This window comes from Giraffa tippelskirchi, chromosome X, assembly GCF_054371585.1.
Source record: "Giraffa tippelskirchi isolate mGirTip1 chromosome X, T2T-mGirTip1v1.2.pri, whole genome shotgun sequence".
Classification (NCBI taxonomy): Eukaryota; Metazoa; Chordata; class Mammalia; order Artiodactyla; family Giraffidae; genus Giraffa; species Giraffa tippelskirchi.
Window position 1 is genome coordinate 77,001,898 of NC_137289.1, and position 16,804 is coordinate 77,018,701.

A 16,804-nucleotide genomic window follows, 5' to 3' on the forward strand; every position below is an offset into this window, starting at 1 on the left:
TAACTGGTGTTTAAACAGTCTAAACAATTGCTAAAACTGAGCCCTTTTAGGATGTACACCATTTCAGGCAGTATGTAAGAATTCTCATGGTGTTTGTTAGTTAATAGTTTCAGTTGAATACCTAACTTAATAGGATACAAAGTATAATCAAATATACTTATTGTTAAAGTCTTGTAAACTTTAACTGGAATATGAAGGAAAAGATACAAAGAGACTTTATTTTTAAAAAATTTTCTCAATATACTGTGCTTACAGAAAAAGTGGAAGGATAAAATTTATTCAAAAGAGACATGACATATTACAATATTTTAAAATATCTTAGAAATAAAATTTTAAGACTGTCAAATAAAACACACTAGACACAATTAAGCATATAACAGTGCTTGAATTACCCAAGTAAAGTCTTCAATAAATATTTGTTGAATTGATGGTTGGATTTTAGCATGTTCACAACCCTGAAATAATGAAAAACTCCAAGCCCTTTTTATGTTTGTTAAATAGTCATAAGTTTGCCCTTTGTATTTATTATTCGGTTTTTGGTTGACTTGACTCTTATGTAAAATGGCAATTCTATTTCTAGGTGCAAATTAGCTGTCTGGAATACTGGACCTGGACTTGATAACTCCCTCATTATTCTTTGATTCATTTAGAGGGTCAGTATATGTAGCTTTCTTCTAAATCCTTTGATCTTAGAGGAATTTTTGAGCTATTAATAATTTTCAAGAACTTACACCTCTGACATTCATTTCTAGGAGAAAGTAACTTTATGAAGATTATCCTTGAGTTTTCCCAAGAATTATGGGGTACATCTTCAAGGCAGAGTAAGCAATATCAACCACTTCAGACAGTGCCATGATTCAAATACAGAGGCCCACAGAATTCTTAAGCAGAGTAATTAGAGACCATATCAGTCAAAATAACCTTTGAACTGAAAAGGCAATAAGCTGCATTTTACTGTAGATCATGTAGCACACTTTTTCCCTTTAATTAATTTCTTTTCAGCTAGAAAGACAGGCAATATAGTACACAGCTATACTCACTTTTTTATAGATATTAGTGACTGCTTTTAATATGATATCCTAGTGGGCATTTAGGATTATGCCAAGTTTATTAAGTTTTTGCTGTGTGATATTAAGTAGCTTCTCGCCATTTATTTCTGCTCTTTCAAAATTTTCTCAATATACAAGAAAACTATGATCAACTCTGAAAGAGACACAAAGGAGTTAAGGAGATGTCAGGAAAATAGAGACTATACATCCTTGTGAAGGTAGCTACACAATTTTATGGGAATAGACTTGCTTGTGGCTCTTTTGTCATTATCAAAGAGCTGTTTACACCCTTTATTTCACCACTCCATCTTAAATGTAGCATCTTTAGTGAAAAAGGCTTAGGAAGGACAATTTTTATAGGTCTTTACAAAAAATGCTTAAGTGCAAAATTTAACTCTCTAAAGAGATCCTATTAAATATACAAGAACAGTCAGCAAGAATAACTAAAATATATTTAGAATCTGTTATAATAATACCGAAAAAGAACTTAAGTGAAGTGAGATAAAATACAGTTTTTGATTTGTGAGTGCTTTGATATTAGGAATTTTATCAACAACAAATCTACATAGTTAAATATATGTCAACTATTTTGGGAGGGTACAAACTCTTGGATGAAGTGCTTCAAAACTATATTCAAAACATTAAAAAAAAAATCCACATTTCTCAGATATATGTTTTAGTGAACTGCTTCTTCCACATATATTCAGATCTATTTAGAGAGAAACTAGAGGAAACATAAATACATAACACAATGTATTATATAATGGAGAAAATAAATTAATATAACTGACATGAAAGGTTGCTGAGCTATGAATAACTAAATCATCAGAAGACTATAAATAAACTATGAAATTATCATTCACCTTTGGTTATTCATATTAATAATAGTAGTTAAGTGGATATAGCACCAATTAACTTATAATTTGCTTGAAATTTGATATTGAGCTTCCCTATGATAGTGGTGGTTTAGTCACTAAGTTGTGTCCGACTCTTGTGATCCCATGGACCGTAGCCTGCCAGGCTCATCTGTCCATGGGATTCTCCAGGCAAGAATACTAGAGTGGGTTTCCATTTCCTTCTCCAGAGGATCTTTGCAACCCAGGAACTGAACCCATCTCCTGCATTGCAGGCAGATTCTTTACCGACTGAGCTATAGTGAGTATGGCTAATTCACACTCTGGGAAATAACAGTATAAGTTAATTAATACAGATTCCATTACTTTGTATTTTAAAAAATAATTAAGCCAGGGGAATGATTACCTTTACAATATCTTTAGAAAATTTGTTAACTAATAAGATAATGTAAATAAGATTTCATGAGGAATATTTAAACTGCGTTTTATAACTTGTCAAGTGCACATATGTATTTAATTATGCTGATATGCTAATTAAATCATGTTTGAATTCTTATCTATTTATTAAAACAAGGTCTACTGGTAACTGGGCTTCCCTGGTGACTCGGCTGGTAAAGAACTGGCCTACCAATGCAGGAGACACAAGAGACGTGGGTTCAATCCCTGAGTCTACTGGAGAAGGAAACTGCAACCTGCTGCAGTATTCCTTCCTGGAAAATTCCATGGACAGAGGAGCCTGGTGGGCTACAGTCCATGGGGTCTCAAAGAGTCAGACATAACTGAGATCGTGTGCACATGCTACACACACACACACAAACAACCTCTATTAACTTATTTTGTTAGTTTCATTCTCTTTACAATCTGCTCTTTAAAGGTTTATAACTACATTTATTTTAAATGTTTATAATTCTCTACTGCTACATATTCAGACAGGCCTTACCCTTGATTACTCATAAATTAGTAAGGTTTCTTACTGTATTTTTAATTTAAAGAAGTGAAATCACTTGGAATAACCCAACTTCCATCAATGTAGATATTTATTCAGAATTCCCATTTCTCCCACTTGGAGCTTCATGATAGAGAAAAATTCTCTTCCTCAATGTAGAAAATAACCAGAAATATTATTCAGACATTTGCAAACTATCTACCTAAGCTTGAGTGTATTTCTCACTCTAAGGTTATTTTTCAAGTTCATTGTTTCCTTTCATTAAATGAAGAGAAATAAGTGTTTGATTAGTAAATTAGAAATATCAAGAGGAAGTTGTGTAACCATGCCAAAAGAAATTTGAAAGCGAAATATCTCAAAGTAATCTTCCTATTAATTTATAGAAGATTTTGGTGAACTAATTTCATTAGAGTGATTGAATATGATAAAAAGATTAATTGAATTATGTATGGGTCAGTTTTAATGTCAGTAATTGTCTAGGGGAAAATGATATAGAGTTATGTTCAATAGAATTAGATAAACATTTTTGTGGATGGTGCTCATACTTGGGACTTCCCTCTAACTACATGTGAAAGTTGGATGACTTATCAGGGAGAATTTTAGCTTTTGTTTACTTCTCATGTATGTATGATAGTAATTATATTGCTCTGAATATTTCATATGTACCACATTCCACATTCTGTTTTATGAACTGCAGCAGATATTTGCACTAGAATATAATATACTGTCAATAAGTCTGTAGAAATAAATTAAGAAATCGTGATATAAACAAAGTTAATAAAATAACCTGCTTTCTGTAGATGACTGAATATCTGATATAATAAATGTCAGCTATCTCTACCAGGTTACTTTGGCTTTACTTTTTTCAAAGGCTTTTATTAAAACTTATTTAGATGCTAGCTGTACTTTTATTTTATACAGCCTTTATTATGTTGATGTATGTTCCCTCTGGGCTTCACAGGTGGCCCTAGCGGTAAAGAACTCACCTACCAATGCAAGAGACATTAAGAGATCTTGGTTCCATTCTTGAGTCGAGAAGATCCCCTGGAGGAGGGCGTGGCAACCCACTCCAGTATTCCTGCCTGGAGAATCCCATGGACAGAGACTAGGAGGCTAAAGTCCATAGGGTCAGAGTCTGACACAACTGAAGAGACTTAACATGCACATATGCATGTTACCTCTGTGCCCACTTTCTCGAGAGTTTTTTCTTTAATAATAAATGGGTACAAAATTTTATCAAAAACCTTTTTCCCATCTACTGAGATGATCATATGGTTTTTATTCTTCAATTCGTTGATGTTATATTCCACATTGATTGAAAAATTCTTGCATCCCTGGATGGGATGAGAGTTTGAGGGAGAATGGATACATATATATGTATGGCTGAGTCCCTTTGCTGTACACCTGAAACTATCACAACATTGTTTGTTAATTGGCTATACCTCTATACAAATTTTTAAAAATAAATTAAACAATTTAAAAAAATTACTTAGGAAAGATATGGACTGGATAACGGATATGGACTTCAAACAAGTTCCATAGTTTTACCAATCAATAGCCTGCATCTTTGGATCACTGGATTTTGGATGAAGTCCATACATATCATTTTGGCCTTCATTTATACATGACACTTTGAGCTATTAATGACATAAATAACAAGTTTGTTTGATAAACATACGTCAGGCTATAAGCATTGAAAACTTTGCTAATCAGAGACGTGGTCATTTCCTTAAAGAACCATGAAGGCTAAAGAGACTAAATCACATGATGCATAAAATCCATTGCAGACATCCAAGGAGTTATTTAGGAACCTTAAGAATTGATTAAAATTCTATAGTCAGTTGGCAGGTACCTTAAAAATGAGACCAAAGATTAAAAGCAGAAAACTCATTCCCAATATCTGTCTCACAAACTTTGGGGTTTTAAAACAATCTGTATTTTTATATCCATTATCACAGACATAGTGGTGATGTTCCAATTATTGCCAAGGATGGAATTTATTATTGAATACTAAGTTATCAATCTGAATATTTGTGACTTTCAAGCTGATTTATACGACATACACACCCAGCCCTACCCAGATTTGCCCTTCTTATCCCATACCACTTTGTCTCATCAGAATTTACTATAAACAGTATTGATTTACAAATTAGGTCACAGTAATATTCTTAAATATTATATGTGTGAATATGTTCATGCATGTGCTTGTATGAAATTTAAATCTAATTTGCCGATGTATGAATAATTAATATATCATAATATAGTCATAACTCCATTTTATATTTATGGGGATTGACAAGTTATCAAGATGAGTCTATGTGTTTTACTTATAAATAAAAATGGAGAAATTTTTTAGCTTAAGAAACTACAAGACCTCCTGTCATAATAAGAATTAATATTTGCCACTGTTCTAAGCATATTTCATATATGGACTCAATTCTCAAAACAACTCTGTGACAGAGGAATTTTCATTCTCCCCATTTTACAGATGTAAAAACTAACTCAAGGAGAGTTAAATCACTTACTTAAGGATACATAAGCCTGTAAGTGGCTGAATCAGGATTTAAATACAATAAGATAAAATCTAGATGCCATGCTCTTAACCAATATGCTGTTCTACTTTTCTTAGTAACTGAGATGGCCTAAGATTTGTGAATAGCTTTTAGAGATCCCAAAAATATCTTCTAAAATGGCATGCTCGAAGATATACGAGACAGCTGACCACAATCTCAGATTAATCTAAGTGCAGCCAGCTATCCACAGCTCTGAACTTTTGTAATGAGCATAATCTGTCTGTACAAATCATCATTCCTTAATTTCACTAATTCACTGTTCACCAAAGATTTAATGAATGCTTTCAATATACACAAGTTGTTAAAAATCGTGAAGCAAAGGAAGAAACAGAACACAATCTCTGCATTTAAATAACAACTTCTTTAGGCAACTAAACAACAACACACAAGATATTAATAAAATGCATGCCACACTAAAAGCAATATGCTCATAAGTGAAATGAATAAGAATCGTGGTAGGCATTTGTTAATCAGAGAGGTGAGAGACCAGAATGAATTTGAGTGACTGGGTAATGTCTTCACACACATGTCCTACAGGATGAAATTACAACCCAGTAATTCTTACAACTGTAAATAGCATGTAATTTTGCTTCATCAATCAAAGTTTTATGTTCCTGCAATCCACTATACTGAACCTGGATTAATATAATGTTATTTTGAGTCTAATTCAGATTCTTAATTCTATGTGCTATGACTTTATCTGGAAGAGGATATAAAAAAATACTTTAAAGGATTCAGGGAAAAGTCTATGCTGCTGAGTTGTATCAGTCAGAGATGGGCTATACAAATTATTTAAACCAAGACCACAACCCAAAATTAAAGATATGCATCTATAGCCAAAAGCATTTCAAATATTCTGAAACTTAACAATTAAGAAAATCCTATTCATCTATATTTTATAAGGAATTGATGTAAATGTGAAATAGGAAAATAAAAAGGCCCCAAAAGACATCAAGTGCAATTCATAAGCACATCATTTACTGAATTTAAAGCAACAGATAATTGTTAGCATTTTAACTGATAGCTTCTTCAAATTAGCAAGTCAGAAAATCTGTATGTGATAGAATATAGACATATTACTATGAACAAACTATAAAATCAGAATCCAGAGATAGCCAGGAATTTCAAACGTACAAAACTAACCTGGCACCAACAGAAAACTGTCACTTTGATTTGATGTTACAGAACAAAAGTCATACATAAGAAATATGCTAAACAAATCTGATATAACTTAAAGTTCAGTAAGAAGATTGTAGAAATACACTGGCATGAAGGAAAACATATACTATAAAATTTCAAAACTAGATGAGCAAGTTATGGTAAAACTTTACCTAAATATTGAGAATTATAACTAAAATATCTATTTGAAATAGCACACAAAGTCAATTCTGTTATCTTCTTAATGAAACCATTAGCATAGATAATTAACAGTAAATGTATAATAGACATTTAATATATACTTGAAGATCCAAGAGTGCTTGTTAATTTGTGTATGTATATATGTGCATTTTGCAGCAGATATGTTTCATAATTTTTAATGGTTTATGTTGCTATTTATCAAATATCTACTACTTGCATACTATTTAGAGAAGACTGTAGTATCAGTGAATGGTAGTTACACATTCTGCAATGCTTGTGATGAACTGTTTAAGAACACTTGTAACAAAGATGTTTCTAAGGACACTATTGATTAGTGAGGAACAAAGAGCCTTTTGATGAGGAGAGTGAAAAAGTTGACTTGAAACTCAACATTCAAAAAACTAAGATCATGGCATCTGGTCCCATCACCTCATGGCAAATAGAAGAGGGTAAAGTGGAAACAGTGACAGATTTTACTTTCTTGGGCTCCAACATCACTGCGGACAGTGACTGCAGCCATGAAATTAAAAGACACTTGCCCCACAGAAGGAAAGCTAAGACAAACCTAGGAAGCGTATTAAAAAGCAGAGACATTACTTAGCTGACAAAGGCCCACATAGTCAGAGCTATGATTTTTCCAGTAGTCATGTACAGATGTAAGAATTGGACGATAAAGAAGGCTGAGCACCAAAGAATAGATGCTTTTGAATTGTGGTGCTGGAGAAGACTCTTGAGAGCCCATTGGACTGCAAGGAAATCAAAGCAGTCAATCCTAAAGGAATCAATCCTGAATATTCATTGAAAGGACTGATAACTGAAGCTGAAGCTCCAATACTTTGACCACCTGATGCGAAGAGCCAACTCACTGGAAAAGACCCTGATGCTGGGAAAGATTGAAGGCAGGAGGAGAAGGGGACGACAGAGGATGAGATGGTTGGATAGCATCACCGACTCAATAGACATGAGTCTGAGCAAACTCCAGGAGTTAGTGAAGGACAGGGAAGCCTGGTGTGCTGCAGACCACAGGGTCACAAAATGTAGGATACAACTCAGTGACTGAACAACAACAAAATATCAGTATTATATCTATCAACAGAAGTTACACATTTTCTTCAATGTATGTAGAGTGGTGTTTAAGAACATTTCTGATTAAAATGTTTGGAAGAACACTACTTTCATACTACTAAGAGAAGAGTGTATTTGTTGTCAGTGAATGGTAATTATGCCCATTGTGCAGTGCATATACTGTAATGCATAAGAACACTTGTAATAAAGATATTTCTAAGAGCACTAAAAAATAATCAAATGTCAAATTATGAAGTGGAGTTAGGTAGGCTGATTAAATTGTTTACATAAACGAGTCACAAAGTGAATATTAAATGTTGAAAAAAAAATTGTTGGGTTCCAATTTTGTTGCTGTTTAGAGGTTACCTCTTTGCCTCAACATAAGTCATTTACAAAACAGATGCCAGATTATATTGCAGAATAAGAAAAGCTGCTCTTGGGTCCCTTGCACTTCTTTCAATATCCACTGCTGTCAGCCATGATATTATTCATTGCTACCCAATACGTCAGCTCACACCTGTTCATACACATATGACTTCAATGTTTAACACATATTAAGGCTTTATATAATGCATTTTAACTATTTTTTTCATATAAAAACAGGACATTACAATGAGACAGTGTTTTAATTAACAAATAACTAATGTTCACTCGCTTTCTACTTTATAAAAAGAGAGAATGACAAACTAGCCCAGAAAAAAATAGAAGTTTTAAAACGGAAAAATATGTACACACATTTTGAAAACTCCAGTGTTAAAAACTTGTAAATAAGAATCAATAATAATAAAATAATATATATTTCCTTAAATTTATATTGGTGAAAAGCATAAATAAAGATACAGTATCTAAGATAACTGAAGTAATTGTATGAAATGGATGAATATCACGGGAGAAACCCCTCTCACTTGTTTGGAGTGAGGTTTATTGAGAGTAAGGTTTATTCATGGCCCTAAATTTTCTTGATAAAAAAATCAGACTATTTAAATTATATTTATCTAGAGTTCCTTCATGGGATTTTTCCTAAGCAACTGAATATTAAATTAAAAAAATACAAAATCAATTCTAAATTTGTGTCTTGCAAAAAACATAATACCAAAGAAATCAAAAAACATCCCAAAAGAAAAGCTGAGTTACAATAATTTATATTATTATCTCATAATTCAGTCTCTCAATTGTTTCACCAGTACCACAACTGATGCAAAAGAATACTGTGCTTCCTGAATACACATGGGAAAATTGATACAGACTAGGATAGTACTCAGATCCATCTTGTACCTTACTGTGTGAAATATTCAGTAGAGTATGTATGGGTTTTATTTTTAAAGCATACCAAATAAAGTGCAAGTTATTTAAAGATTGAAAATGAGAATTGAACTGATGAAAGAACACAGACAAAAGATCTAGATTATAACATAATCTATATATATGACATTATGTATATGTTTAATGCATAATCCATATAATGCATAATACAAGTGGTATATGCAATGATTATGAATAAGAACACCAAAACTAAACTGCCTCAGTTCAAGTACAGGCCCTGACATTCCCTAATTATATGATTTCAGGAAAGCCACTTCATCTCTCTAAATCCCAACTTCCAAATGTTTAAAATGAAAGTAATGATAACACCCTGACCATAGTTGTTGTTAACATTAAATAAGACAATGGAAGTAAAGTGGGCTTATTTAGCACAGTGCAAAAGACAGAATACACAAGCAATGAACTAGTAGTACTATTACTGTTGGTGATTGGATGTGTGGCAAGGAGATAACCTTGGCCTAAACTGCTCTATGAATAGTTCAAAAGGATCTCTTAATAAATAGATGGACTGAAATTATATCTATGTTATTGATCACCATCTTAATTCCAAGTTCTTCCAAGATTCTTTATAATTAAGTCTGACTGATAAGCTAGATGGCAATAATCCTATAGGATTGGGAAATAAGATGGTTAAAAGAATCCATAAATAATCCCCTACCTAAACTGCTGTTTTCCCACTCCCTGTTTTCTGGTCCTGTCCTACTCCAGCAAAAAGAGTAAACCAAGACAAAATATCTACCCTTTCCGCCACCTATACGATATAATCCCTTACTTCCCCCCAAAAAAGCATGGCATATATACCAGGAGTTAGAAGTCACTGCATGAATTTCAATTTTGATTTTTTTTTACTTTTTTTGGGGGGTGGAAACTGGTTGTAGCTTTTAGACTATATTATTAAACAGCACTTCAGAATCCATTGTCATTAGAAATTCATTCAACAAAACAGAAAACGAAATGTAAATGTGGTAGGTCTCAGATTAATGACAGAACTACATCTTTAAATGGAGCAAATCAACTTCAACCAGGTTTTACCATTACCAAGCAGGTAAATAAATCAGCAATGTAGCTTCCTGTGCTTCCAAACTCATGCCATTCTTTATCAGGTTCTGAAATTCCCAATATTGTATATTTTCTAAATAAACTGAGCTCTTTACCTTTGGGAGACACCATTTAATAATAAATTATTATCTATGTGCACAGCTTTTTATTACTGGAAAAAAAACTAGGACCAATATATCGTTATTACTGAAAAAAACTAGAACCAATATATCATTTCATACTAAGCTTGAATGAAGTCTGTATAACAGCCTAGTTATAGTAGACTATAGCAGCAGGTGTCTGAAGTGCCTCTCATCTTTTTCTTTTTTTTTTTTTTATTAGTTTATTTTCTATTTTTTAACTTTACAAGGTTGTATTTGTTTCGCCATACATTGACATGAATCTACCATGGGTGTACATGTTTTCCCCTTCCAGAACCCCCCTTCCACCTCCCTCCCCATCCCATTCTAAATTCTTATCTGATCAAAAGCCTTTGTTCTGTTGTAGGAATGGCAAATATGTCCTTATACTCCTCAACTCCATTCCCATATCAGGTATAACTAATTGATCATCACACTCTTCTTAAGCTAGGATTCAACCATGTTGTTTTTCAGTTGCTCAGTCGTGTCTGACTCTTTGTGACCCCATGGACTGCAGCACGCCAGGCCTCCCAGAACTTCACTATCTCCCAAGGACTGCTCAAACTCATGTCCATTGAGACAGTTATGCCATCCAACCATCTCATCCTCTGTCATCTCCTTCTCCTGCCTTCAATCTTTCCCAGCATAAGGGTCTTTTCTAATGAGTCGGCTCTTCACATCAGGTGGCCAAAGTATTGGAGCTTCAGCATCAGCATCAGTCCTTCCAATAAATATTCAGGATTGATTCCTTTAGGATTGACTGGTTTGATCTCCTTGAAGTCCAAGGGACTCCCAAGAGTCTTCTTCAGCACCACAGTTTGAAGGCATCAGTTCCTCAGCGCTCAGCCTTCTTTATGGTCCAACTTGCACATCCATACACGACTACTGGAAAAACCACAGCATTGACTATACGGACCTCTGTCAGCAAAGTAATGTCTTTGCTTTTGAACATGCTGTCTAGGTTTGTCATAGCTTTCCTTCCGAGGAGCAAGTGTCTTAATTTCATGGCTGCAGTCACCATCTTCAGTGATTTTGGAGTCCAAGAAAGTAGTCTGTCACTGTTTCCATTGTTTCCCATGAAGTGATGGGACTGGATGTCATGATCTTAGTTTTTTGAATGCTGAGTTTTAAGCCAGCTTTTTCGCTCCCTTCTTTCACCTTCAGCAAAAGCCTTTTTTAGTTCAACCATAGCATCCTTCCCTGGTAGCTCAGATGGTAAAGCATCTGCCTACAATGCAGGAGACCCAGGTTTAATCCCTGGGTAGGGAAGATCCCCTGGAGGAGGAAATGGCAATCCACTCCAGTATTCATGCCTGGAAAATCCCATGGGCCGAGGAGCCTGGGAGGCTACAGTCCATGGGGTCGCAAAGAGTTGGACACAACTGAGCAACTTCACTTAGCATCCTTTTGACATACTGCTTTAGACAGCCAAGAGTCACTAACCAATCAATGGATACCAACTCTTTAACTATTTGCTATATTTGATTTAAAGAAAAACTATTTTCCTCATTTTTGCACACCAATCTATTTGGCCATTGGCAGGCTTTTCAGCTGCCTAAGCAGAATTTCTTTTCACTCTTCGTTTCTGATTTTACCACCTAAATTTATTGTCATTAGCCACAGATTTAGCCTATAATATTAATGTTTCATTAAGAATTGCCTGCATTATGATTAATTTTCCTCCTACGTTCAAAAGACTTCAATGACTCTCCACACTAAAGAGTAACACCTAAAACTTTAATTGGATCTCAAGAGCTTTTGTAATCTGGCTCCAATTCAAATTATCCCCCATATAGAAATACTCCATTCAAATAAGCCAAACTTCACATTCCTGCAAGCATTCTGAATTTTCCCATGTTTATGCTTTTGTTATGCTATGTCCCACACCCAAATTCTTCCCTATCATCTCTCACTTATAATCATAAGATTTCTTCAAATATCAATTTCAGTTTCTTCTGTGTTTTTCTCACTCTTTTCACTTTTACCTTACTTATGTTGCACTTGTTTTGCTGACATATGTTGTTTCCCCACTAGTAAGAAAGGTAATGGAAATTAACAAAGATGCATAAATTTATTGTTGCACCCTTCTTGGATCCTAAGACAGGTTCCAGAATACAGTAGATAAACCCGTAAATGAAAATCAAATCCAAATTAATAATGCATCACTGACTAAGTGGATGTCAACCAGAGGCAGCCCCTAATTCTCCCTGTGTAGTACAGAAATGTATAGGGGTATTGCTGGCTATCAAAATAACCAGAGAGTACTACTGATATTTAGTGGGAAGAAGTCAGTCATGCTAAACATCCTGCATTGTTTAGGATAGTCCCTCAAAGGAAGATGTGCGTCCTCCCATCTACACCCACATTTCCCCCGCCCACAAATATTAGTAACATTCCTCTTGAGAAACAGTGGCTGGGCTCCTGGATATTTGAGTGGTAATTTCACAGAGTACATCATGTGAAATGCCAGGCAGATTTAGCTCAAGCTGGAAACAAGATTGCTGCGAGAAATACCAACAACTTCAGATATGTAGATGATACCACTCTTATGGCAGAAAATGAAGAGGAGCTAAAGAGCCTCTTGATGAAGATGAAAGAGAAGAGTGAAAAAGCTGGCCTAAAACTCAACATTCTAAAAGCAAAGATTATGGCATCCAGTCTCATTAGTTAGTTCAGTTCAGTCACTCAGTTGTGTCCAACTCTTTGTGATCCCATGGACTGCAGCACACCAGGCTTCCCTGTCCATCACCATCTCCCGGGGCTTGCTCAAACTCATGTCCATCGAGTCAGTGATGCCATCCAACCATCTCATCCTCTCTCGTCTCCTTCTCCTCCTGCCTTCAATGTTTCCCAGCATCAGGGTCTTCTCCAATGAGTCAGTTTTTCACATCAGGTGGCCAAAGTATTGGAGTTTCAGCTTCAGGATCAGTCCTTCCAATGAATATTCAGGACTGATTTCCTTTAGGATTGACTGGTTTGATCTCCTTGCAGTTTGACTGATCTTGCAGATGGTTTGATATCCAGTCCCATCACTTCATGACAAATAGATGGGGAAACAATGGAAAGAGTGACATACTTTATTTTGGGGGGCTCCAAAATCACTGCAGATGGTGACTACAGCCATGAAATTAAAAGACAGTTGCTCCTTGGAAGAAAAGGTATGACAGACCTAGACAGCATATTTAAAAGCCGAGACATTACTTTGCCGACAAAGGTCCATATAGTCAAAGCTATGGTTTTTCCAGTAGTCATGTATGGATCTGAGACTTGGACCATAAAGTAGGCTGAGCACCCAAGAACTGATGCTTTTGAACTGTGGTACTGGAGAGTCCCTTGAATAGCAACGAGATCAAACTAGTCGATTCTAAAGAAAATCAAGTCTTAAAAGTCACTAGAAAGTCTGATGCTGAAGCTCCAATACTCCAGTCACCTGATACGTAGAGTCAACTCATTGGAAAAGACCCTGATGCTAGAAAAGATTGAAGGCAGGAGGAGAAAGGGATGACAGAGGATGAGATGGTTGGATGGTATCACCGATTCAATGGACATGAGTTTGAGCAAACTCTGGGAGATTGTGAAGGACAGGGAAGCCTGGGGTGCTGCAGTCCATGGGGTGGCAAAGACTTGACTGAGAGACTGAATGACAACAACCAACAGACCTCAAGTCCCAGAACAAATTAAGTATTTATAAAGATTAGGTCTCACTAACCTTGTCTATTATTGAGACACTTGTACCACAACCGTAGGGGCATCTTATGATTCCCCTATTTAAATCAAGCTCAGAATACAGAACTTCTTCACACATAACTTGCTATTTTTCCCAGGAAAAAATATTGAACTATTTTGAAAAATATGACTCTAACTAGTTAGTACTAATAATTGCCCACCTTATGAAGGTGAATTAAAATGGTTCTTTCAGACTGTTATTTAGTATACTGAAATAACACTTTTTGTCTGAAACTAGATGAGCTTCAATGGTCTGAAGCTGGCAGTATGAAGTCATCACCATTACACATATTAACACTGCTATGAGCCACTTCTATCAACAATTTATATTACAGCCATCACTGTGAAACCTAGGCATTCTGCAAGAAACTTGTCCACTATATTTTCCTGACATGTAATATGAGGAATTTATATGTCTATTATGGTGTCCTCATACAGACTGACAGGTTCTCAATACCATCTGACTGATCCATGATGTACTACACCTAGAAAGAAAATCCATTATCCTGGCTTAAATGTCACAAATGCTAATAATTTACTCTCAACTTCTGTAGAGTTTACATATTCCCACAATGGAGACAACTTCACAGTTTTTCACAACTAAAATTCATTTTAATGTTAAATTTTTATATATACTTCCAAAAAAATAAGAAAACAACTATTTTAAAAGTATCCTGAAAACAGGTACATTAGCAAAGGTCCTTAATTTCTATCTAACACATAAGCAGATTTACATTTACTGTTGTTCAGAGGCATAGATTACACTCTAATCCCATTTCAGTAGACAGATTTTATTCTTTCACTAATCCAGTAACCAAGTAATAATGAGAACAGGAGCATGGGAAATGGGACAACTATCACATTTTGAGTAACTACAATCTATCAAAAGTTTTATTTTCTTGCGTTTTTAAATGCAATTTGACCTTTTTGTGAGGTAAAGCTAGAGTTATTTCTAAATTGAGTGAGCTTTAAATCTCATTTATTTAAGGGCTGGCTATTTGGAATCAAAACACATCCTGTATCTCTCAACAGGGTAAATTCTGCTCTCTGTTATTCATTTGTGTTGGTAGCATTTAATACCCTTAAATTGAAAGACATAAGTAAATGTGTGCATGCATATACTCACACATGGCATAATTAATGTAATAAATTATGTCACTGATTGTATAATAAGACACTGGTTATGAAGACTATTCATGTAAACTTAATATTATTTTTCAACCAGATTCGATGAAAAAGCTGGAGATGTGCACACTTAGGAAAAAAGTACCTCCAGAGATTAAGTGGTAAACATCTGGTGTGGGGACAATCCCTAAAGTATACTAGATATTGAATTACAGATTCTCTGCCAAGACTGCAAGGAACTGTATACTTTCTTTGGGGAACTTTCCCAGTTTGGGGTTTACACTAGGTGAACCTAATAAATAAGACATCAGACGTTTTCTGATTTAAAGCTTGAGAAATGGGGTTGTGACCCAGATGGCAGAGTAAGAAATCCTGAGCTCACTTTTTCCCACAGGCACACTCAAATTACATTTATTTACAGAGCAAGTATTAATGAGAACTACCTAAAAATTAGAACAAATATATTTTGCATGACAAAAGATAAAAAGAAGGAACCACAACAAGTAGGATAAGAAGGGTGGATATGTGGTATAGGCATACCCACACTTCTGTGTAGTTGACCCATAAATGGGAGGACAATCATAATTGCAGAGATTCTCCCAAAGTATTTAGGGGTCCAAGTCCCACTTAGGACAACTAAATGATCCTGCTGGGGTCATACTAATATCTCAGCTAAGGGATCCTACACTTGGAAGACAAGCATCTAGAATATCTGCCTTGAAAGGTCAATGGAACTTGCATATAGGATAGCCAGAGGGCTGTATGAAATACTCTGCTATGATAGGGTTCATGGAAAATATTACACACACTGAGGCCCAGTATGGAAGCAGTAATTGGAAAGGAGTATGGGTCCGATATACTTGCTCATTTTGGAGTCTCCCAGAGAGGCAAGTGGCAACTGAGACATCCTACGGGGACATAGATACTGGTGGCAGCCATTTGAAAGGTCATTCTACCATAAAGACACTGGTGCTAGCAAGTGCCATTTTGGAGTGTTCACTTGAGTCTATTAGCACATGGGTGTTACTCACCCATAAACCAGTCAGCACAAGTCCCAGGACACACCAGACCAGAAAATCAGCAATGTGGGGCCACAACTCTAGCAACTAGTAGCCCAACAATAGACCAGGGATTTGCTGGTCTCTGCAAGAAGCTGCCCTGACACTGGTCACAACCACCAGTGAACTAGTACCTCTGCAGGAGGCAAAAGATGGCAGCCAATTGGGTCAGGGACCATCTCCACCCACCAGCATGTCCACATTAGTCAGTCCCACCACAACAGAAGAGCCTACACAAGGGGAACTACTAGAGCATATAGTTTTGGTGACTAGAGGGGAGTGTGATGCTGGGCCCCAAAAGACATCTCCTACACAAAAAGACAATTCTTTAACACTGGGAAAAGTAACACACTTACTTAATATATAGGAATAAAAAACTAAGAATTAAACAAAATGGAGTAACAGGAATATGCTCCAGTGAAGAGGAACAAGATAAAATCCCAGAAGAAGAAAAAAGCTAGTGGAGATAGAAAATCTACCCAATAAAGAGTTAAATTTAGTAATTATAAAGATGTTCAATAAACTTGGGATGAATGAACACAGTGAAA

The 16,804-nt window shown here is 35.4% G+C and overlaps 1 protein-coding gene and 1 non-coding gene across 4 annotated transcripts in view; one reads left to right on the plus strand and one right to left on the minus strand.

Annotated features, from left to right (window-relative positions):
- Nucleotides 1–16,804, minus strand: part of LOC145536754 (uncharacterized) — a 507,944-nt gene that overhangs the window by 346,345 nt on the left and 144,795 nt on the right. The gene's annotated exons all lie outside the window — the stretch shown is intronic.
- On the plus strand, nt 11,545–11,616 carry TRNAC-ACA (transfer RNA cysteine (anticodon ACA)). The gene has a single exon. It is a non-coding gene; the product is annotated as a tRNA-Cys (tRNA).